Below are 24,736 nucleotides of genomic sequence, written 5' to 3' on the forward strand. Positions count from 1 at the left end.
TCCGCACCCGCCGCTTTACGTACGACCCTTTCCTAAACCGCCATTTACTAAATTCGTCGTCGTCCGTCCCACGTCGAAAGGTTATTGCGATCGTCGCTTCCGCCAATTTCCCCGCAACTTCTTTAAAATCCCCGTCGCATCCGTTTCTCACAATTACGCCGACTCGGCACTGACGAGTCAATTCCTTTAATACCCTACAAAATATATCATTCGTTGTCCCCCCCACCACCATCCTTATCACCTTTTACTTTATATCTTCACTAATATATAACTACTCTCTCTGTCCTAAAAAACCCACCAAATAGTCATCATTTCTCCATTCTTATCGGTTACCACAACAACACCATCTATGTCGGTCCGATCTCCCCCGTTCTTTTACTTTCAAAAGGCGCACTTCCCCGCCGCCGCCACCGCGTTCTCTCGTATTTATGCTGCCGTTATTTACGGATGCGCGCCGCATTCCGTGACGTTCTACGATCGTAATCATCTCCCCAAATTAGTGCAAACACCTAGTGATCACAGGCAACATCTTCAATAAATTCATTCTCGACATGTATCGACTTCCTCCGCCTTCGCAGAGTCGGTCTCTAAAAACAATACCATACTACAAACATTATAACAATCGTTACAAACAACACGTACATTCATTTTACACGTTAAATCGTCTTTAAAACAATCACGCCGGCCCGACATTGATGCGTGTCTCCTTCTGCGTTGACGAGTGTCTTCCCGCACTCGGGAGTGTGGCGTTCTTCCCGTGTTCCGGAGCATCTTCCTCGCGCGTCGACCGGTGTCTTCGTCCGCAGTGGACGACCGTCTTCGTCCTCGGTTCCCGAATGTCTTCGTCCGGACCGCTCTCGTGCGCCGACTGTACGAGCCGTCTCCGACTCGTATCGGCGCGCTCCTCCGCAACTGAAACGGACAAATTACTGTCAAAATATATCGACAATTATCTACTATTACAAATTATACTAATTCCCAAACAAACTTCATCTAACTTCATTCTTTCTACAGTATACCTATACACAAACATATCTACACACTATTGCCAACTAAAACACACAGGCATACTCGACTACCCCACAATTACGTCCCGCACAAATTACTCCTCCCGCTCGTGCCGTACGCGGGCGCCGACGTCGCGCTCTGCCGTATCTCCGTAAATACCCGCGACCCCGTCGCCTAATACAAAATCAAACTCGACGCTCCTCCACCCGTCGGTACGGTGTGCACGTCGCCACCTCCCATACTTAACGATTATCAAAAAACATACAATATACCTATACATAACATAATATTAATTGTACATATTCGTACCATTCCCAAGAACTCGAGAAATCTATAAGACGATTGGGAAAGTCCACTCGATCCGGACCGGTGTACTCTACGACCGAATGTACGTCGTGCTCTCGAGGTCGTACCATTTACGTCTGTGAACGTCTAGCGAACGTAACTTCCGCGACGACGGAGATCCGGTACGAGGATAAACGTGTTGGCGGTGAACCAAAAACTATACGGCGAGTTCTGCTATAACGCGTGTTTTGACGACGCGATTTATGAATTGAGGAACGATATTTGTAAAACGCGAACTCGTTTCCTCCGACGCGATTCCACTCGAACGATTGTTATGGCTTCGGTTCACGTTCGACATCGCGTGTTCAATTGAGTTGTGTGTTTTGTTTGTGAACAATTGCAGAAATAATGTATGTAATATTTATGTATACAGTATACCTATATATTATAAGTCAATTGTAAAATTTTAAATAAAAGAGACAATCAAATTACATAGCGTTTCACACCGGCGCTCTCTTTACATCACACAGTGTTTACGGTTCACGTTCGACTTCGCATATTCAATTGATTTATGTGTTTTGTTTGTGAAGAATTGCAGAAATAATTTATGTAATATTTATGTATACAGTAAACCACTCACAAGGTCCTACAGTGACAACAAAGGGAAAGTGACCTCGACTGTGACCGTCTGTGCCTATTTTTAGCCGTCCTTGTGGTCGGTAATGCATATCGGTATATTTACTGATCATAATACTTATCTCCTATAAATAATTCATTTGAAATTTATTTTTGGGCAAAGAATATTCGGTAAATGACTGCGTTAATTCTTGAAACTACCCACATTGGTAAATTTAGGACATAAATGATGAACGGAAGTCACGTCACGGATTCGGAGTTTGGTCCTTAACGATCGCCATAAATGTACATTACCGGGTATAATGGTAGCCTCCCTTTTTCCAGAAAAAAGTATATAAATTAAAGAAAATACTTGCAGCATATTTAATATATTACAGTATATTATAAATAAATAAATCAACAAATAAATTCAAATTCCCTTATCATCCTGTGTTATAAACAGAAATACTCGAGTCCCCGAGCGAGTACACAAAAAGAAAACGCACGACCGACACATCCTCGAGTGGATAGAGAACGCACATCTCTACTGGGGGACTCGAACGTTTCTCGTGTTTTGTGGGCGCTGTAGCATAATATGAATATGTAAATTGTAAAAATTTAAATAAAAGAGAAAAACAAAATAAGTATGCACTTAAAGTGTACTGTACATTGTGGCTTGGCGCGGGGTTATGCAGTGTTTACAGTTCACGTTCGACATCGCATGTTCAATTGATTTATGTGTTTTGTTTGTGAAGAATTGCACAAATAATTTATGTAATATTTATGTATACAGTATACCTCTACAGTATATGTAAATTTTAAATAAGAGAAAAACAAAATACATAGCGTTTTAGACCCGCGCGCTCTGTTTACTCCACACTTTGTTTGAAACACGTGTGAAATTTTTAAGTGTCCTCGGTGATTACTGTTTCTCCAATTTTGTGACTATGGAAAAGAAGAATATCTCTGGGAAGCACTCTGGTGATCATAAAAGAAAGGCTATAACACTCGAAGAAAAGCTTGATCTTTCATGACTCCTCAACATCAATCTTCTCCCCCATCAAGTTATATTCAGATTTTTTCAAGGTCAAGTGTAACATTTACTGTATGATTTCAATATTAGATATCAATGTAACATTTATTTAGACTGTACTACGAAATTTTTGTCGATTTGGAGTAATCTGCACCTAACCCTATTTTCTCCATAAGCCCTGTCATTTCTATTACACGAATTTCTATAACACGATGTTTTACAAGAACACAACTATCGCATTATAGCAGAACTACCCGTACTCGAAAGGAAACGTCTCGTATGCATCCGCGTAAACTCGATACGCCTCGTCTCCTCGGGACGTGTACGGCGATGAGGATAATCTTACGTCTGCGTTCAAATGGTGCAATGTGTCTGAGGAGGATCCCTAATTACACTTTTAAGGGAAGTGATATACCCACGCCACGAACTTTCGGCTTCTGTTCCGAGGGATCGTCCCGTGTACCCGCCTCCGGCGTGCCGCGTTCCTATTATGACCCGCAATGTGCATACAATAACGCCTACTTGCAATACAGTATAAAACATAGGACATAAATACATATACCTCATCCTCCATTACAAGCTACTACATTCTTAACCCTTACACCCAGGTGACGTCCATCTGGTCTCCCCTTTGTGGAGGAGGGGGTGGGGAGAATTCATCTTGTTTCTCGATTTATCCCAATAGGAAGGGAGGGGGAAGTGCCAGCAGCACCCTAACCCTTGGCTTATGGGTTAAACTCCCATTTTTTAATAATACTTTTCATATTGTATCCAACACTTTTAGACCAGATATGACACCTTCAATTCTATATCTCTATGCTAAATTAAGTACTCTCGTTATAACACTTGTAATGTCCGTCCCTCTACGCATTTTCGATGGCACCCGAGTCTCGTCGTCGGTCGCATTTTCATTTCTCCCTCGTTATCTTTACGTTCTACTCTTTTACTCGTAAATTCCCGTCTTATTTCCTCTCGGTGACCGGTCAAAACTTCCTTCGATATTTCGTCGACGACGCGCCGCTTAATAAATTCTCGTCTCCCTTAAAAACCTTCCCCTTACTCTACGCAATTCCTACGGAGACGCCGAGGCACGCCACATACGCATTCCTATTCTTCAGAGAACCATTAAGTAAATACCGTACACTGCGATATAAACATTACAATACGGCGTCGTCCGACATTCTCACCCGCGGTTCGAGCGGCGTCCTCGGCCGGGGTCCGTCGAGTCGCCGGTCCGCACAAAAATGACGTTTCTGACTCCCGTCGGGTGACTGCAAATGAAAAATTAAGGTTAAAAAATATACATAGTCAATTAGGCATGCAAATTATACATGAACCCTTGACACCTAACCCAAATATCTGAGTACATTCTCTAAAGACCTGGATACATTTGCCAAACATACACTTTCCATTGGAAAATCTTACATACTTAGGCAGCCACCAAACGGGGAGATACCACCTCCGCAGACAATATTGGAAGCGTAATGTGTCGTCCGTGGTAGATCTTCCTGCTACGTGGCATCCCTAAAATTGTGACCGAGTCCCGGGTCGCTCGTCTGACTCTCTGTCTCGATTGTTTCTCTTACTATTGACAACACAACATAAATCTATTGTTCCTCACTTTTGATTTTTTTTTCCATTTTGTATTTCTTTAAGGTTCTTCAGTATTATTGTTACATATAAACTAGGTTACCCCATATTTATGGCAATATGTTTTATTTTACTTGTGCAATAATGCGCCACTTTGAATGCGCACGCGTGTTTTGGTTTCGTTTTTACGGACGGTCCCGAAAATATACCGGAGAGAGCGTCGTCGTTTGTGTCGTCGTCTGAGCCTCTCGCATCATATTTCGTTGATATCCACCAAAAATGAACACTGTAACTTCAACAATTATTATTATTATTACATTTTCGCCCCGATGTGGGTCGGTGACCCGTGCCCGGGTGGGCTAATTCCCATAAAAAAAATACGTATTATTTATTTACTTTGCACTTTTATACGTACGAGTGTCGACGAAATTAATCTGCCGTTATTTACGCGATCTCATTTCTTGCGCACTTTCGACGGTTCGACGCGTGCCCTCGTTCTCCTCCGGATGCACGTCAAATACCCGACGACGACGACGACGACCCCTCCGGGAACGTCGTAGCGTCGACCTCCGGCGCGCCCCGCGACGAGAAGACCGCTCCGGAATTTCGACGAGACGTCACGTCGAACGGCGTTCCGGACTATACCCTCGACGATGACTGCGAGTGGCCTCGGACCAAACCCCACGCCTCCCGAGACACGGTCGAGTGAGGCTTCGGTCTCCGTGCTCGCCGATCGCCGCAATATAATACCAATTAAAACACTGCACTGTATGGCAAGTCTACCCTACAATGAATCCCCAAATCTGCTGTACCAAACATTCACTTGCCTAAAACGGTTAGCACAGACACATCCACCCAGGCAAAAGAGGGGACTTCAATCGACTACTCTTGTTACGGCGGAGGAGCCGCGCGCTCGGTCCGTGGGCGTCAAACCCGAGCGTTCCTTTAATCGCGGGCTGTGGTTCCGCCGGAAGATGCCGTTCCTTAGTTTCTGCAACGTGAAAGCCCGTCCTCCCAATTTCTCGCACGGCAACCGCCGGACGCGACCGCCTGCCGATGCCCTCTGGGTCCCACGCCACCCAAACAAACCCACCTAACTTTAGTAAATGGAAACGTACGTGCCCGAGAGTGGCGTACGAGTATTCTACGCGTGTCGCCGCATTATTCTCCCGCCGAATGCATTCGCCGCTGCGCATTTCGATGCGTTTTCCATTGAAGGACTAGGGTGGGGTTAGCAAATTATTTGTTCCTCTAATTGACATATATACAACTTATAAACCCTTCTTCACACTCACAATTTATAATTATAGTCACATATTTTATAGCAAACTCCAATAAACTTATCTAATATTTATCCCATTAATATCAACACTAATAACTGGTCACTTCGACTAAGTGTGTGTAGTGTAATTGTAATCACACAAAATGGTACATTATTAATAAGGTGACCATCATATACTATAAAACTTATTAAATAAAACACAAAAAAGGAACGACAGGTGCTAGGAGAGAAAGGTGGTATGTGGAGGGAAGGGATAGAGGGGTGGAAGGGAAGGATAATAGATAAGGAAAGGAAGAATGGTACGTGAAGAAAGGGAGGGGGGACAGATGGTGGGATAGAGGGGTGGAAGGGAAAGATAATAGATGAGGAAAGGAAGAGTGGTAAGTGGAGGGAGGGATACATTTAGCTGGAGGTAGAGGGAACAAGGGGTGGTATAGTCGTCAAACTATCCGTTAATCTTTAACGTCGTGTACTCGGAGCTTCCGTCTTCTCGAGTGCCGGAGCGGGTCGCCGCAGTTGTTTTGGGGGTCGACCGCCGGGCAAGTTTTAGCATTCTTACTCAATGAAATACTGTACATTACAAATACACGTATAATATGACCTTAAGCTAAAATAACCGTTGACTGAGCTTTAGTTATCCTTAAAATAGCATCCATAAAAATAGAAAAACACGTAGGTTATTCTCGACGATCGTCTCGCGTCGGAGAGCGGCACTCGCCGACCCGTCTCCGGAGCGACGATCTACGGTCGTTCTTCGTGTCCTTCTCCCGACTGCTGCCGTTGCCCGAGGCGACTTCTTCTGTGGGTTAAGTTTGTGATGTGAATGCTGCCTGCATTTAATAATTATACTGCACTACATCTATACAACCATTGCATAGGGTATTAGAAATCAATCATAATGCCCTCGTAAAATATCGTGTTGATCATTTTTTAATTTGTGTCGTGTACCGGTAAGCAGAGTGTCGAGTGGCCGGAGGTGTGTCCCGGGCCGACGGCGAGACGATACCCTACGTGATGGAACTAATCTACGATCGTAACTAGTCTATTGCTAGAAAATGCAATATACGGCACGCGAGACTACGTAAACGAGTACTTCTCGCAAACGACGACGGACCGTACGACTGCGCAATACGGGCCGAATCTCGAGCGGGCCCGCATCCGCGGACGGACCGCCCTCGGCGTGCCCGTCGACGGACACGCGCGCGACAAAAATCGCCACGACTATTTACTAAACGAAGAAACGGCACGTCGACGACCCGACGGCATTGTCGAATATTACGTCGTCGACGCGTTTACGTAAAATTGTTACCGGTCCCGCGTACGCGTCGGTGACGCGAGGCGCATTCCTAGAGAGCTAATAGCTTTAAACCAAATTTGGACTCAATTAAAGTGGTTTCAATGGAACAATTTACTTTGGTACTCGAGACTAACACAAAATACTAAAAAGACCCAATATACCCAAATGCACCTCGGCCCATCTCCTACAAAACATCGTTTTTGTAGTATCGCGTTAAAACGGACGCTCGTAAATCGACGCGGCTAAAATTACGAGACGCGAAATGGCCCGTTTACTCGTGATCGGATTCGCGGCAAGATGGGGAGGAGGGTTATCGGTTTGACAGTTGATGCCAAGGTCTAGAGCTTATTTATTTATCTGTCCTTAACAGTGACTTTCAGGTTTTCTCTTATGAAATATCACTAAACTGACTTGGAAGAATATAATTAACATTGCTGGAATTCTTATAAAATTGTGATTACTTTGAATATAAACATGCTATAGTTCACATACAAATTTTAGTTGTAACTAATTTTATTACAAAGGGCTACAAATTTTTATCTCTTGTGCAAAATATACAACGTTTATGTTAAAATTATTAGCCGTCTTGTAACGATTTTAGCAATGCAAATTAAATTCTAACTTTTGTCTGTGATATTACTTAAGATAAAGCCCGGCGACACCGACGGTTGGCGCCCGGGTCTGTGGCGCATTTTTTCCCGGCCGGGAAATGACCCGGGTGAATATAATTAACATTCTTGGGATTCTTGTAACATACTGATTAATTTGTATATAAACATGCTATAATTTCCACTAGACATAACAATTTTAGTACCCAAATCAAATTAGTACAACAAAACTCCAGCTTTGCACTAAGGTCAATTATTTCTTTTAGTATGCTGTGTGCATGTAAATGGATGAAAATAAATGAAGAAATTGATGTAAATCTACCCAAAAATACAGTTCAAAAACTTTATATTATAAAATGTACTACAGTACTGTACACTAACGTACAACAATTTTTATCTCTCGAGCAAAATATATGACGTTAACATTCAAATTATTGGCTGTCTTGCAAGGATTCCAGCAATGCAAATTATAATCTCCTAACTTTAGTCTGAAATATTATGTAAGATAAAAACTGTAAGCCTAAAACCCTGGCTCAACAGATGGGGGAGAGAGTTAAGAGGAGATGTTTGACAGTTTGAGCCGAAGGTCTCTGTGAATTTATTTAACAGTCCTACTAAGCTTCTCTCATTTTAAAATGCCAGTGAAATGACCTGGTACAATATAATTAACATTGCTGGGATTCTTGTAACATACTGATTAATTTGAATATAAACATGCTGTAATTTGCACCGGACATAACAATTTTTGTACCGTAATCAAATTAGTACAACAATGCTCCGGCTTTGCACCGAGGTCGTTTATTTCTTTCACGTTTCTTTTATTGTGGTGTCTGCATGTAAATGGATGAAAATAAATGAAGAAATTGATATAAATCTACCCAAAAATACAGTTGAAAAACTTTATATTATAAAATGTACTACAATTTTTATATCTTCAACAAAATACAGTATATATAATGTTTATATTCAAATTATTGGCTGTCTTGCAAGGATTCCAGCTATGCAAATTGTAATCCCCTAACTTTAGTCTGAGATATTATATAAAATAAACACCTTAAAGCATAAAGTTATCACCAATGTTTTGTCTGGGAACACAAGGAGGGAGGTAGCCAGCGAGCAGGGGGGGGAAGTGAGGTGACAATGTCTTTATTTATTTGAGATAAGATTTGACAGTTGGCGCTGAAGGCCCGAGTGTTTATTTATCATTACTTAAGAGTGACTAAGCTCTTCTCATAATTTGCCACCCAAACGACCTGGGTGAATATAACTTGTAAGATAGTATTTGAATATCTGTATAAACAATCTATATTTGCCATAGACATAACAATTTAAGTACCGTAATCGTTTAGTACACGTACAGTAAGGGTTTGCACTCGGGTCCATTGTTAACCGAGGGACCGCTGTAATTGCAGTATACTTATACTGTACAATATTGACTAAATTCACTAGATAACGTACATCACTAATGGTCGGTAAAACTTGTCAAGTCTCTCGGTATGAGTGGCACGTGTTAGTGCTCGAGTCTCCCGTCGTGGAAGTCCGTTTTCTCTCCCTTCGGGATGCCCGAGTCCATTTTCTCTTAATCTTAGAGTGCAGTGCACCAGAGACTTCGTTATTCCTCAGTAATGACACAGAATTTCAAATTGCAACTAGGGTTGCAATTGTTGAGGCAACTAGATATGTCCGATTACAGCAAATGTGTTATTGTCAATTTGTAGGTGAAAGATTTTATCCTCAATAGATGTAGGTTAACATTACACCTGGAGGAAAATGCTTACTAAAGCCTAAGGAATGATATTCCTTTAACACATAACATCTAGCCAGTACGGGAAGGATCGTCGTGTCTCCATCAGGGGGGTCTTGGAGTGGTGGTCCAGCAGGCATCACGGAAGTGTTTTTTCGAGGGGGGGCACGGACGTACGGTCGGCCTTTCACATACGCGGGTTTAGCATTCACGGATTCGCAAATACGCGGATTGCCCCGCCAGAGGAATATTCTGTACATTGAAGTAATTGAAGTACAGTCGGCCCTTAACATTCGCGGGGGTTAGGTAACAGAGATACCCGTGAATGTTAAAAATCCGTGTACTATTGCTACCCCCCCCCAAAAAAAAATCCCTGGCCCCCCCATGTCCTTATTTACCGTATATACCTGTGTGTAGTTCGAGTTTTTAAGACAAAATTATTTGGCAAAAATTGGGGGTCGACCTCTTAACGGGTAATAGTTTCGTTAGGTTGAAAAATATTTACCAGTAACTACCAGAAAACAATGGAAACGATGCACCAACACACCACCAGCTGTGAGTGTCGGTACAGTTGCCAGGGCAGATCTCTTGCGAGCCCAAAGTAGCCAAATCCATGGTATGGTAGCACAGGACGATGTAAAACAAAGTATTCATTCATTAAAGTTAACTCGTAGATACTGGACATAAATTTTTGTTCATTACATTTCAAGCATCAATCTTTGTTAATTAAATTTGAAACAAGAAAAAACTACGATACTGGATTTTCATTAAAATATTACATCACAAGTATATTTTACCTTAACCGTGACTGAATGAATATATTCGCGGAAATAAATATGGAAATGTAATATTTTTGCTGGAATGACGTACATATTATAGTGGGAAGTGGGATAAAATCATGACGAAACACTTTCGCTTTCTTTCGTTGTTCAAAATATTTTACCGTAATCGCTTTTCGAATGGTTTTCAGTTAAAAAACTGTTGCATCACAAGTGAATTAGGATAGAATATTATTGTAATACAACAGTTTTTTAACTGAAAAACATTCGAAAAGCGATTACGGTAAAATATTTTGAACAACGAAAGAAAGCGAAAGTCTTTCCTCGTGATTTTATCCCACTTCCCACTATAATATGTACGTCATTCCAGCAAAACTTTCTGACCCCCTGAAAAACCAGTCACGAACCAAACAAATATATTTAATGATATATGTTACAATAAGTAATGTGAACACTATCTTTGTTCAGGAATTTGTCGCTTCAGAAAATTGTTATTTCAATATGGCGGAACAAACATTTATGTCGGTATCTATAAATTAGCTTTAACCGTGGGCTCTTTTGTTTTACGCTCAAATGCAATACCGCGGTTGTACGCGGCAACACGGCAACACGTCACAGCGGTAGTATGTTGGTGCATCGTTCCGGCCGACACTGACAAATATTTTCAACTTCGCGGCTTTTATACTACGTTTGGCGTCGACTAATTACGCCAAATATTGGTCTTAAAACTCAAACTACACGAATATATACGATAAATAAGGGCATGAAACCCGAGTTTAGGGGGTAGCAATAGTACACGGAATTTTAACATTCACGGGTATCTCTGTTACCTAACCCCCGCGAATGTTAAGGGCCGACTGTATATGCTATCGGATGTTAACCGGCGCACGACTGTACGTGTTTTTGAAAGATGCAAATCCTCCGAGGATTCGCATCGCACGTAGCGCGAATTTGGATTGCGTGTCGTAAACGGACGCCGAGCCGGTCATTACCGGGATCGTACGTCAAATGAACCGAGGAATTATCGGAAAGACACAACGGGGAGAGAGGCGCTATTATTAGCCTTCGCGACGAGGGTACGCGCAACGCTCGAATAACTCGGCACAATGGGGCGAGCGAACCCTCGGGCATCGCGATGGGTTACCCGCCGCTAAACGACGGGCGACGCGCCGATTAAAATCTTATTTTGACGTTAAACCGACGCCATTTACGTATCGATAATATTTGGCAGATCCCATTTAGACCAATATATTGTATATTGCTGTACCTGTTCACTCTAATATCAACTACTATTTGCTCCGTCCCTCCTCAAAAATCAGACGTGTCGTCGACGACTACATTGTGCATCTCGGTACGAATAAAACCGTCACTACGACGCGGTGGCGAAACGTATGCCCCGAGGTCCGTCTCGGTCTAGCTCGTGACGTTCCAAAACTCTTCCGTTTAATGTATATTCCGATATTTTTGTAATCCTCGGTCGGGGCCTCGCTTCTAACCGGCACGATACATACATTAATATAGCTCAATGAATTTCTTGTTATAGTAAAGCATATACCGTACGGTCGTATGTCACACGAGGACGACTCCCTCGCTACCCGCCGTCTACGGCTATTGCTCATATAGTGACCGGATGTACCTGTACCAACTTATGCTGATGCACTGGGGATCACAGCAAAGTATTTCATCTAGAGTTTCAAATTTTACCGCTAGAAAATTCAATCGATACTTTTTGGGGGACCGTACATAATTTGGGGGGAACTGTTTTCGTTGTAGAAAAGTATCTTGGCTTTTATAATGTGAGTCTAATGTGATTCGATTTACCATAGGTTTTTATAAGACACAGTACTCTTATAAACTGGGGAATGCCTGTACAACTTTCCTAACATTCAAAGTACCACAACAATATTAAATACAATACCACAGACTATTTGAGGTCCAGTAAACTTTATGTCCAGCCAACTTCATTCTAGTTCACATCAGGTCCACTGTAGGCAGTGTTGGAGAAAGTGCCTGAAAATATTACTTAAGATAAAGTACTGCACTGTTGATATGTAAAAATTTAAACTATGTCCTGTAGTCTTCTTCAAAACTATGCAAATAAAAGTTTACTCAACTCAACTGATTCATATAAGTAGAAAAAAGTATTTAGAGTACCACAGCATTTATAGAGTATCATAATTAATAAACAATGACATTATGTTTTGAAAACGAAACTTAAAGTTATTAATATACTGTACTGTACTTTAAAGAACCACGAAATAAACACACATTCAAAATTGGGTATGGGATGAAAAACGTGAATCTGGGCCATATTTTGGAAGTGTCGCGTACCGCCGACGCCAATGGGACGCGACTTTACGCACAAACATTTACATAAATGCCCACTTTTATAGGATTACTGTACAAGTGTACTGAAATACAAGTACAGGTTGTACCTCTCCGGTCCGGCAACCACGGGACCCGACCGGTGCCGGACGCCGGAAATTTCCCGACCGTGGAAATTCGCCCTCTTCCTGGACAGATAGTGACTTCTGTTTACACTTGGAAGCACTAGCACCACTTTCTCTGCTTCGTGGTCTCTTTGAAGACATATTGAAGGGTTAAATGTCGTACAGTACCTTCTCAAATTTCGCGAGTTTTTAATTCGACGTTTTCTATTTGAACGCACAAAAAAAGCCGACACATTTAAAACTTTTGACGGCGGAAACTCAAATTTCGACGGGTTTGAATGGCCCGCCGACGTTCGGACGACGTGCACGATCGTGTAAACGGCGTTATTTCTCTTATGTACGAAAGATTCGTTATTATTTATTACTGAAAGTCTTTTGGATTGAATTAATGTTAGTGTGTGCAAAATGAGCAATACAATTCATTAATAATACGCTCAATATTAAAACGCGAGGAAATGAGACGGCACCGTTTTCGTCGATTACAAAAAACGGTGACCGACTGGTTCTACGTATAAAACTGAAGAAAATAAGACCCCGGTTGTAGCTGTAGAAAAATTAATATGGTTCTTTTAAGTAATGTTAATACATGGAACAATAGAAGTAGCTAACGATAATGGTAAAGAAAAACAGAGATCGCGAGTGCGCACGCGTGAAAACGTATCGTCATTACTTTACGTAAGAATGTGAAAGCAACACTTATTTACTGTTCATATATATTTTAATTAATGTTTCTGAATTTGTTTTTATTGAATTAATGTTTGTGTGTGCAAAATTAACAATACAATTTATTACTAATACGTGTAATATTAAAACGCGCGACGAGACGAGACGGCTGCCGGCATTGTTTTTGTTAAAGCTTACAAAACCGGTGACAGATTGGTTCTACATATAAAACTGAAGAAAATAAGAACCTGATTGTAGCTGTAGTAAAATTAATGTAAAAAAATTAATATGCTTGTTTGAAGTAATGTTATTTAATGTTAATAAATGGAACAATATAAGTAGCTAACCATCAATGGTAAAAAAAAAAGTGAAACTGAGCGTATGTAAGTGCGCAAACGTGAAAACATGTCGTCGTTACTCTACTTAAGAATATGAAAGCAACACTTATTTACTGCTAGAATATATATTGAAGGGTTAAATGTTATGCTCTGTATAGACAAGCACAGAGAGAGAGCTGCCGGATGTAAACAAACCTTAATTTCCCCCGGCTTTGTCGTTGTTGTTTTTTTACGGGGATTAGCCCACCCGGGCATAGGTCACTGACCCACATTGGGGCCTGAGGGGCAAAAATTTAATACTCCTGTAATAATAATAATAATAATAATAATAATAATCATGATTAAAAAAAAAAAAGAAGCTGCCTATCTACCTATTGGACAAACTAAAATCGTTCCGGATCACAGAATGCCGGACTAGAGAGGTACAACCTGTACTCTAATACACTCGGCTCGTACGCCCAATGACACGACGTGAAGTGACGACGTCGGTATTACCTCCCAGCGGCGTTTCTCCGTTTGCCGTTAACGGCGTCGTGTGCGAGACCGGACGGGTCTGTACGGTCGAGTCTCGACTTGTCGTACCGAGATGTGTTGTTGGTCCTTGAAGCTTCCTGGAAATGTGACCAATAGGTATATAATACACAACACTGTAAAACTATTATATTATAGGCAGGGATTATTTGACCGGTACTCGGCACAATAACCGCCGCTTATTTGACAGAGATCTAAAATAAAACTAAATCCTTTTGTCAACAGAAATTATACAATTAAATAATACCATAATGTAATGACTTGTTTAATGCCCCCAACCATCCCGACTACAATCCTATACGATCCCCGCAGGTCCCGGTCAAATGGCCGACGGTTATTTGGCCCAGAATCGTGGTCAAATAACATCTTCGTACACTTATAATAAAGGCACTTGTTTGTTTAGTACCACGTGGAGAAACTGATTACTCAAATAGGTTAGGTTAGGTTGAAATAATCTTGTTCCAATGGTTTTTGATGTATTTTCAACTTTTATGACCTTCGGAAAATAGCTGCACGGCCAAAACGATAGTTTTACCAGTTTTTACTTGGATTTTTTCTAATAAATAAATATGATCTTAATTTCCTTACACTAACAAAAACAATGAATCTTCCAAAGTGAGTTAGACTTTCAACATGAAGGGTTAAAAAAACAACATTGAAAACCCTACCTAACCTAATCTAAACTACCTAACTTCTTGCGATGGACCAACAAAAACCGAATCGGCATACCCGGTTTCGTACGCGTCCAATAGTGTTTACATTTCGTGGACGCGACCGACGTAGAACGAAACTGCGACGATCTCGACGGATTCTTATCGTGCTGCCGGGAGAGAGGCACAATTTTGCAGGATTTATTATTTAAATCTCTCTGCTGTGACCAATCAGAGGACAGTGCAAATTTATTATGATATTTACACAGGAGCAAAAACTTTTTTTCTAGATATATTTAAGCCTCCTTCGTGACCTAAACGTTGAAGACGAGAACCGACTCACAGACAAAACATTAAAACACAAAAACAAAACATTAAAGAAATAACTTTTTCTGTTATCATTAGTTAAATACAGCTACTCCTCGACTTACGACCTACTCGACATACGACGGAGCGGCCATTTTTTTGGTCCGGTAAACACAGCTGTGAGCGCTAGCTCCCAAATTTGGGATGTTTTCGAGCTTATTACATTAACTGAAGGATATATAGACTTACCTACTTGTGTATAAGGACCCGAGGATAAGATAAGTATCGTCAAGCAACTTTAGTGTTGGGAACTTACTGTTTACCTTACAAAAATAACTGCTCGGGGTCCCATCACTCCTGGCTGGGTGTTGTGGGATGTCAACATTGCCCCACGGAAAGTGAATTTTCGCTTAAGAACTCTACATGGAAGAGTAAAGAAAAGATAGTATTGGACGAAGTTCTTGAAGACCTTGAGTTGAGTAGTGATGAGTCTAATACGAGTGATGAAGCACAAGGGAAGTTAGAAAGTGAGAAAATACAGCTACAACAAGAGGTAGTGAATAAGAAAGAAAATTCTAAAACAATGAGGGAGACAAGCTGGCATGAGGACAGTGAAAGCAAAGAAGTGAGAGAGGAGAAGAGACAAAATCATCTAGGACAAAAAACGTGTGTGGGTGGTAATAATAATGGAAATAACAGAAAGGAGATAGTGGAGAATGGATCAAGAACAGAGCAAAGTATGGAATTTGAAGGAAGCAGACAAGAACACACACAAGGTGAAGTTGGTCGTGTCAGGAAGAGATTAATTTTTCCAGTCATGCCCGATGACCTTCCTTGAAAAATTAAAATGGGCAGTACAATTAGGACGGGAGCATCGCAGCTTTGAGCCTCTTTTGAAAGAAGGCACACACAAGCCTTATCTTACAGGCTGTGGAAATGTTGACAACTGTTGGGTACAAGGGATTACTGATGGTTTTGCCAGAGGAGAGCGACATACTACTTACAAAGGTTATAATCTTCAGGTACCCTGTAATACTAGACCCAGAATACTTATTGGATGACGAAAGATTTGTTTGGGTCAAGAGGCATTTAATAAGGGGCGAAGAGAGAAGCCAGGTTATTGCTCTAATGAGAGGAAAGGTTCCAGAGAAAGTGTTCATCACAGGAGCAGGGTATAGGAAGGTGGCACTATATGTGGGGGGACCAATAATGTGTCTCAAGTGTTGCAGATGGGGACATAAGGCCTGGAGCTGTCAACTGGACCCACGTTGTAGATTCTGTGGGAAGAGGCACGAATCTAGCAACTGTAAGGACAAGATCAAAGCAGGAGAGAAAGTGAAGCCTTGTTGTTGTAAGTGTGGTAAAACTCTCAATGCTAGTTCAATTGCATGCGAGATGAGGCCACGTATGAGAAGTGACCAACAAAGGAATTATTCAGAGAACACCGAGGAAGTACGCTGTGGTCTGACAGTGACAAGACAGCAGGAGAACACACAGACAGTGATTCCTGAGAATGCCTGGCATGAAGATTCAAGAAGGATAAGGACTGCGCTTGCGGCAGGAAGCGTTGTTGATGCCAGGAACAAACAGAGTAATAAACAAGTAGCAAGTGAGAGTAGTGGTGCAGCCCTCCAGGTTGGTGATAAAACTGTGCAAGAAATTCTGGGAGAAGAGGTGCTTAAGATGTTTCAGCTTTTGCAAAAGTTAGGTCAGAAAATAGAAGTGATAGAAAAAAGACTTGATACAGTGATAAATAAAGAAAGGGAAAACAAAGCTGTGAATAATGTAGAATTAAAAGGGAAAGAGGAAAGTGAAGAGCTCAAGCCTTTGAAAAATTCAGTGCTTAAAATAAGTATTACAGGGAAGGAGAGGAAAATAAAGGATTGTGTAGCGCAGGGAGCAACAACTGAAAGTTTTAAAAAGGTGTTGGTAAAGTGTAAAGATGCTGATAAAGAAAAACTTTTGAGGAAATGGGAATCTGTGCAGGAGGATTGGGCCTTCTTAAAGAATCTGATTGGAAAGGATATAAAATGTGTAAATATTAATCCTGGATCTAGCTAGCCTTAAGACGTCTTTAAGGTGGCGAGATTAGAATCCCAGGGCGAGATTCCTTGGCAGACGCCACGGCCCACCGCCACAGTCAACTTTTCCTGGGCCAGGCGCTCCGAGCTAGCGAGCGAGCCTGTAAACAACTCTGGCCTACTGACTCCGTCATATGATCATGGTCTACCCACTGTTCTTGGTTATATGTATGGAGCCGTATTAATATCCATGCTTAGGGATGACTAGCAGAAATATAGTCATCCCAGGTTAAGTATTGAACCACTGAATGAGAGTTCAAGGTACCAGGTTGTTCCTTGCAAACTAACAGGAGGTATTGTATGTTACTATAATTGTGGAGTTAGTCCAATGTGTTATGTATTCATCTGTAGTACCCATGAAAGAATAACCTGAGAGTATGAGGTTCTAACCACGAATTGAGAAGGTAATTTGTTCCTTGTTAAAGTAAGACCTGTGGGTCCAGGGTTATTGACAGTGTGTAAGCATTGCTAAATCTTACTTGTCACAGAAATACTACAACAGTATCCAATAAAGTAATGAATATTTGGAGGTGTTTAATGAGGTAATAAGTTCTTGAAGTGTTTGATGACTTAATAAGTTAATTTCGGTTCTGTTTAGCCTGAGTGAATCTAAGATGCATCTTCTCCACTCACTGTATTAATAAATATTGAGTTAGTAATCTGAGTATCACCACTCTACTCCTTCTAAACATTGGTTCCCAGAAAATAATACTTACTCACGTGCCTATACATCTACCACACTGCCCAAAACCCTTCCATGAGTTCTGTTATATAATGAAAAGTCTGGGTGGTGGCAGCTACCCCTTGTAAGTATAAAAAGTGTTATACAAAGAATCACATGGTTCCCCAGACTAACCCATGTATAAGAAAGACATAAAACAAAGTATACTTCAGAAAGGTAAGAACATTGAAACTGAAAATACAATCTATATGAAAGGAAATGAAAAGAAAGAACCTTGACTTGGAAAACATAAGTGGAGAAGCATAAGAGTTACTTATATAAGAACATATAAGAATATAAGGTATATAGAGGTAAAGAACATATAAGAATAAATATATATGTAAAGAATGGAAGGAGAATAAGTATATTAAACAGGGTAATCATTGGAGGAATGCTACATAGAACAAATAAGTATATGAGTAAATAGAATACTAACAGAAAACAGTAGCTGGATGGTAAATTATTGAAAAGAGAAAACGCGGCCCGTTACAGGGACAGGAAAGGCGACCTGCTTAAACTATCTAGTAAAGGTATAAGAGGGGTCTCAACATACATTAAGAATTCCATACCAGCAGAACTAGTTGGAAACCCGAGTAGAGTACAAGGAATAGAAAGTGTCTGTATAAAGTTATATTTGAAGGAAGGAGAACTGAACATAGCAAATTTGTATATTTCTGGATGCTGTTTTGACCTCAACTTCTTACCAGATTGCATGTTTTTGGACTCAACTTTGGCTGTAAGAGATTTTAATGCTCGACATCCAAGACTCGAAACAATGGGGAGAATTAATAGAAATGGTATAAAATTTTGGCAATTTTTACAAGATCACCCAGATTCTTACTTGTTAGGAAATAAGGAAGTGACTCATATTAAAGGAGGAAGGTTAGACTATGCTTGCATGATAAGCAGTCAGGGAGTCCAGGGAGAATGTGAGATAATAAGGGAGCTAGTCAGTGACCATTTTGTTGTGTATGTTCAATTACCATTAGGGAAGAGAAAGGTGAGATATAGGAGGAAGAAATTGAAACTAAACAAGGATGACACAGAAGTGTTTACCCAAAATATAGAGAAATGGTACAGAAATTATACACCAGTCTGTATGGATAGCTTTTATAATGACTTAGTTGGGGAGATAGAAATATATTTGACTAAGTCAACACAGAAAAAAATAAATGATAAGAGACATGGGGCTAGGAAACACTGCTATACCAATGACAAAATGTTGAAGGGATGGACACAAATGTTAAGGGCAGCACATAAAGATTGGGAAAAGAATGGTAGAAGAGAAGAAGATAGGGAAATCTTCATGGATATAGCCAAAATATGTGGGCAGGCTAGGAAGGAGGCAAGGGAGAAATATTGGCAAGATTTTGCACAGCACATTGGGGAGAGTAAAAATCTCAAAGAAATATGGCAGGATATTAACAAAATTAGAGGAAAAAGGAGTAATTTTATTAGCCATCCTCATCCAGAGGAAGAAGCTAATAAACTGGTTGACAAATGGGCTAAAGCTGCTAGTGTTGCCTCCCTGCCTAACAGGACAATAGAAGCATTAGATGAGTGGCAAAATGAAAGAAAAAGATTTATTTCATCAGCTCTAAATATTTGTGATGTAACATGTGTAGATATTACTCAAGATGCTGTTAAAAAAGGAAAATCTACAGCACCAGGCGAAGATGGTGTGACATATGAAATTTTGAACTGCTTAGTTGGTATGGAAAATAGTCCATTATTAGATTTATTCAACATGAGCTATGCAGAGGGTAGATTACCAACAGAATGGAAGAAAGCGATAGTTATTCCTTTCCCTAAGGCAACTGGTGGATACAGGCCAGTGTCTTTAACATCTTGTTTTTCCAAGATGATGGAGAGAGTATTATTAAATAGGCTTGTATATATTGTGGGGGAAAATCTATCTTGTAATTTATTTGGTTTTTTGGAAGGGAAATGTACTTCAGACTGTGTTATAAATGTTTATCAAATGATGCAGACAGATGTAGAGTTTTTGTGGATTTACAAGGAGCATTTGATAAAGCTCACAGTGAAGTAGTTATGAGTGAACTGGCTGCTCTAGGGGTATCAGGAAAGTTGTTACACTGGATAGGTGACTACTTGCATGGAAGGAGAATCTGTGTATGGTATCAGGGATGTTTGTCTGAGGAAAGAGCACTTGAACTAGGCACTCCCCAAGGGGGAGTATTGAGTCCAATGTTATTTAATGTGTTAATGAACAAGATAGCCTCACACAAATATCCCAAAGGAGTTGTAACCATCATTTATGCAGATGACATCTTATTTCAAGGAAACTCTGTAAAAAATTTGCAGATTGCATTAAATGATTTTAGTGTTCTTTCTCAAAAGATGGGCTTAGTTATGAATGAAGAAAAAACCAAGTGTGAATGTAAAGGAAGAGGAACTGAATCCGTTTTTCTAAATGGAAAAATTGTTGAGAAAGTGTCAAAGTATAAATATTTAGGAATGTATATTGGCTTTACTAGTGAAAGTAAAGAGGCAGAAATATATCATGTCCTCACTCAATGTAGAGCAAGATTACAGCCCTTGAAGGCTCTAGCATGTTGTGGTAAAGGTGCTGGGGTACCCATACTGAGAATGATGTGTATTTCTACCATCAGATCACTTATAGACTATGCAGCACCTGTCCTCTCTTGTATTGGTGAAGGAAGGCTACGGAAACTTGAGATCATGCAAAATGAAGCAATGAGAATTATTTTAGGGTGTCAAAAGAATGCAATGATTGAGATAATGAAAATGGAACTAGGGTTACAGAGCATTTCACAGAGGGTCAATGAAATTAATACAGTTGCAGCAGTTCGATTAATGAGAGGGAACAGTGGGGGTAAATTTGTACAAGATATAAATGATGGTTTAAAAGATAAAAGGACCTTCTGCAGGCAAGGCAAGAGAGGATACATGAATGGATTAATAAATATTATTAAAAAATGTAATCTGGCAGACTGGTGTACAGCTGTTCAGAAGAGTTGTAAGAATCCACCCTGGGAAGAACGAGAAGTAGAGTTAGACATAGTGCCTCTCACAATGAAGAAATCATTACATGAACCAGGACAGTTATAAGGGCTTTATATGGGAATAAGATTAGTAATTTGCCTAAAATAAACACATTGCATGTTTTTTGTGACGGTTCAGTTATGTCAAGTGGCAGGGCAGGGTGCGGGATCCTTATAAGACAGCACACAGAACAAGGAAATGATGACATCAAAATTGGACTTTGGTTGAGAAGTTTTATTTCATCAACACAAGCTGAGTTATATGCAATGTTAGTAGGATTGGAAAATGTTGTAAAGAGGTATAAAGATGCATATTTTGTTGTTGATAGTAGGGCAGCTTTGGATTCTTTGAACAGTGGGAGTCCAGTCTTTGGACACATTATTGGTTCATGTAGAAAATTAGTAAATACAATACGGAAAAATGGCCATAATGTTCAATTTGTATGGGTCCCTTCACATGTGTGGATTGGTCTTAATGTTGTCAAATTATGTATTTTTGAATGCAGACATTAGTGATTGCGCTGTGTACCGACAACATTTTCATTTGTAATTCCCTTTAAAATGGCCGGCAAGCGTAAGATTGAGAGTTTCGTGGTGCCGAGAAGAAAATGAGACGCCCATCTATGTACAGTATTATTTTCCCATTTTCGACTTGCGACCCGGTCGCCGGTCCCTGACCCCGTCGTAAGTCGGGGACCGACTGTACCGTAATTATGCTGGCTATATACGGTATAGCTCTACTGTATATCATTATCTACAAGAGTTAAGTCGGACTCGCGAACGAGCCTCGGGAGCTCGACTCGTCTGTCGGTCGAAGAGCTCCTATACGGTATTGGCTTATAATCGACGAGTACGGTCACCCCAAAATAATATCTTTAGCCACGGGGTCGACGTGCTTCGAGGCTATTCGACCAATGTTACACGACCCGTTTCAGAACTGTTGCTAACTCTACGTCTACACCTCTGAGCACGAATGAGCATACGTATGTTTTTGAGAGATGCGAATCCTCCGAGGCTTCCGAGCGCACGTCAAGCGAATTGAGATTGCGTGTCGTAAATGGACGCCGACGCCGTGCCGGTCATTAATGGGATCTCACGTCAAACGAACCGAGGAATTATCGGAAAGACGCAACGGGGCGAGCGAACCCGCGGTATCGCGATGGATCAGCCGCCACGAAAAGACCGGCGACGCGCCGATTTAAATTCTTATTGTGACGTTAAACCGACACTATTTACGAATCAATAATATTTGGCAGATCCCAATTAGACCGATATACTGTATATTGCTGTAGCTGTTCACTCTAATATCAACTACTATTTCCTTGGTCACCTCTCATAAATCATACGTGTCGTCGACGACTATGTTCTGCAGCTCGGTACGAATGAAACCGTCACTACGACACGGTGAAATGTTCGCCTCGAGGTCCGTCTCGGTTGTGATCCGAAACTCTTCCATTTAAAGTATATTTCCATGTTATTGTAATCCTCAGTCAGGGGCTTCTTTACATATGCCTTGCTTCTACCCAGCACGATACATACATTAATATAGCTTAATGGATTTCTTGTTATAGTAAAGCATTTACTGTACGGTTGTATGTCACGCGAGGATGACTCCCTCTCTCGCTACCCGCGTCTATGGCTGTTGCTCATATAGTGACCGGATGTACCTGTACCAATTTATGCTGATGCACTGGAGATCACATCAAAGTCTTTCACCCAGCGTTTCAAATTTTACCGCTAGAAAATCTATCAATACTTTTTGGAGACTACATAATTGGGGGGGGAACCTTTTTCATTGAAGAAAAGTATCTTGGCTTTTATAATGTGAGTCTATAGGAATATTGATTCGATTTACCATAGGTTTTTATAAGACACAGTACTCTTTCAAACTGGGGAATGCCTGTACAACTTTCCTAACATTCAAAGTACCACAACAATATTAAATACAATACCACAGACTACTTGAGGTCCAGTTAGCTTCAGGTCCACTTCACTGCAGGTCCAGCCAACTTCATTCTAGTTCACATCAGGTCCACTTTAGGCAGTGATGGAGAAAGTACCTGAAAATATTACTTAAGATAAAGTACTGCACTGTTGATATGCAAACATTTAAACTATGTACTAAGTACTGTAGTCTTCTTCAAAACTATGCAAATAAAAGTTTCATAAACTGAATTGAAACATACAGGCAGAAAAAGTAGTACAGCATTTGTAAAGAATCATAATTAATAAACAATGACATTATGTTTTGAAAACGAAGCTAAAAGTTATTAATATACTGCACTGTACTTTAAAGAATAACGAAATAAACACACATTCAAAATTTGGTTTGGGATGAAAAACGTGAATCTGGGCCACAATTTTGAGAGGTCCCGTACCACCGACACCAATGGGAAGTGACTTTAGACACAATCATTTACATAAATGTCCACTTTTATAGGATTACTGTACAAGTGCACTTAAATACAAGTCCTCTAATACGCTCGGCTCGTACGCCCGACGCGAAGTGACGACGTCGGTCTTACCTCCCGCGGGTCGGCGGCGGCGGCGTTTCTCCGTTTGCCGTTAACGGCGTCGTGTGCGAGACCGGACGGGTCTGTACGGTCGAGTCTCCACTTGTCGTACCGAGATGTGTTGTTGGTCCTTAAAGCTTCCTGGAAATGTAACAGATACCTATATAATACACAACACTGTAAAACTATTATATTATAGGCAGGGATTATTTGACCAGTACTCGGCACAATAACCGCCGGTTATTTGACAAAGATCTAAAATAAAACTAAATCCTTTTGTCAACAGAAATTATACAATTAAATAATACCATCATGGAATGACTTGTTTAATGCCCCCAACCATCCCGACTACAATCCCACACGATCCCCGCAGGTCCCGGTCAAATAGCCGACGGTCATTTGGCCCAGAATCCGGGTCAAATAACAACTTTGTATTAAAAATAAACATTACTCAATAGTTTAACACCACATGGAGAAACCGATTACTCAAATAGGTTACGTAAAGTTGAAATTATCTTTTTCCAACGGTTTTTATGGATATTTTGAACGATTATGACTTTTGGAAAATAGATGCACGGCCAAAATGATAATTTTACCAGTATTTATTTGGATTTTTTCTAATAAATTTATATGATCTTAATTTCCTTACACTAACAAAAACAATGAATCTTCCAAAAAAAGTTACTTTCAACATGAAGGGTTAAAAAAAAACATTGAAAACCCTACCTAACCTAATCTAATCTAAACTACCTAACTTCTTGCGATGGACGAGCAAAAATTTAATCGGCATACCCGGTTTCGTACAGTCCAATAGCGTCTACATTTCGTGGACGTGACCGACACAGAACGAAACTGCGACGTTATTGACGGATTCTTTTCGTGCTTCCGGGAGAAACGCACAATTTTGCGGGATTTATTATTTAAATCTCTCTCGCTCGAATTTCACATAATCTGCTGTGACCAAACAGAGGACAGTGCAAATCTATTGTGATATTTACGCAGGAGCTTAAACTTTTTTTTCTAGATATATTTAAGCCTCCTTCGTGACCTAAACGTTGAAGACGAGAACCGACTCACAGACAAAACATTAAAGAAATAACTTTTTCTGTTATCACTAGTTAAATACAGCTACTCCTCGACTTACGACCTACTCGACCTACGACCGCCTCGGTCGTACCAAAATTTTGTCAAATTACCTATTTTCGAGTCCTGACGT

The 24,736-nt window shown here is 40.6% G+C and overlaps 1 long non-coding RNA gene across 1 annotated transcript; it reads right to left on the reverse strand.

Moving 5' to 3' along the window:
- LOC121855338 lies at positions 1–23,800 on the reverse strand. Its single transcript, XR_006086774.1, has 6 exons — positions 23,533–23,800; positions 22,960–23,067; positions 14,188–14,303; positions 12,160–12,251; positions 4,129–4,212; positions 1–912 (listed from the first exon to the last, which is right to left on the reverse strand). It is a non-coding gene; the product is annotated as an uncharacterized LOC121855338 (long non-coding RNA).
- Positions 23,801–24,736: the final 936 nt, after the last annotated feature.

The sequence above is a fragment of the Homarus americanus genome, unplaced genomic scaffold (genome assembly GCF_018991925.1).
Source record: "Homarus americanus isolate GMGI-L3 unplaced genomic scaffold, GMGI_Hamer_2.0 scaffold27620, whole genome shotgun sequence".
NCBI classification, from domain to species: domain Eukaryota; kingdom Metazoa; phylum Arthropoda; class Malacostraca; order Decapoda; family Nephropidae; genus Homarus; species Homarus americanus.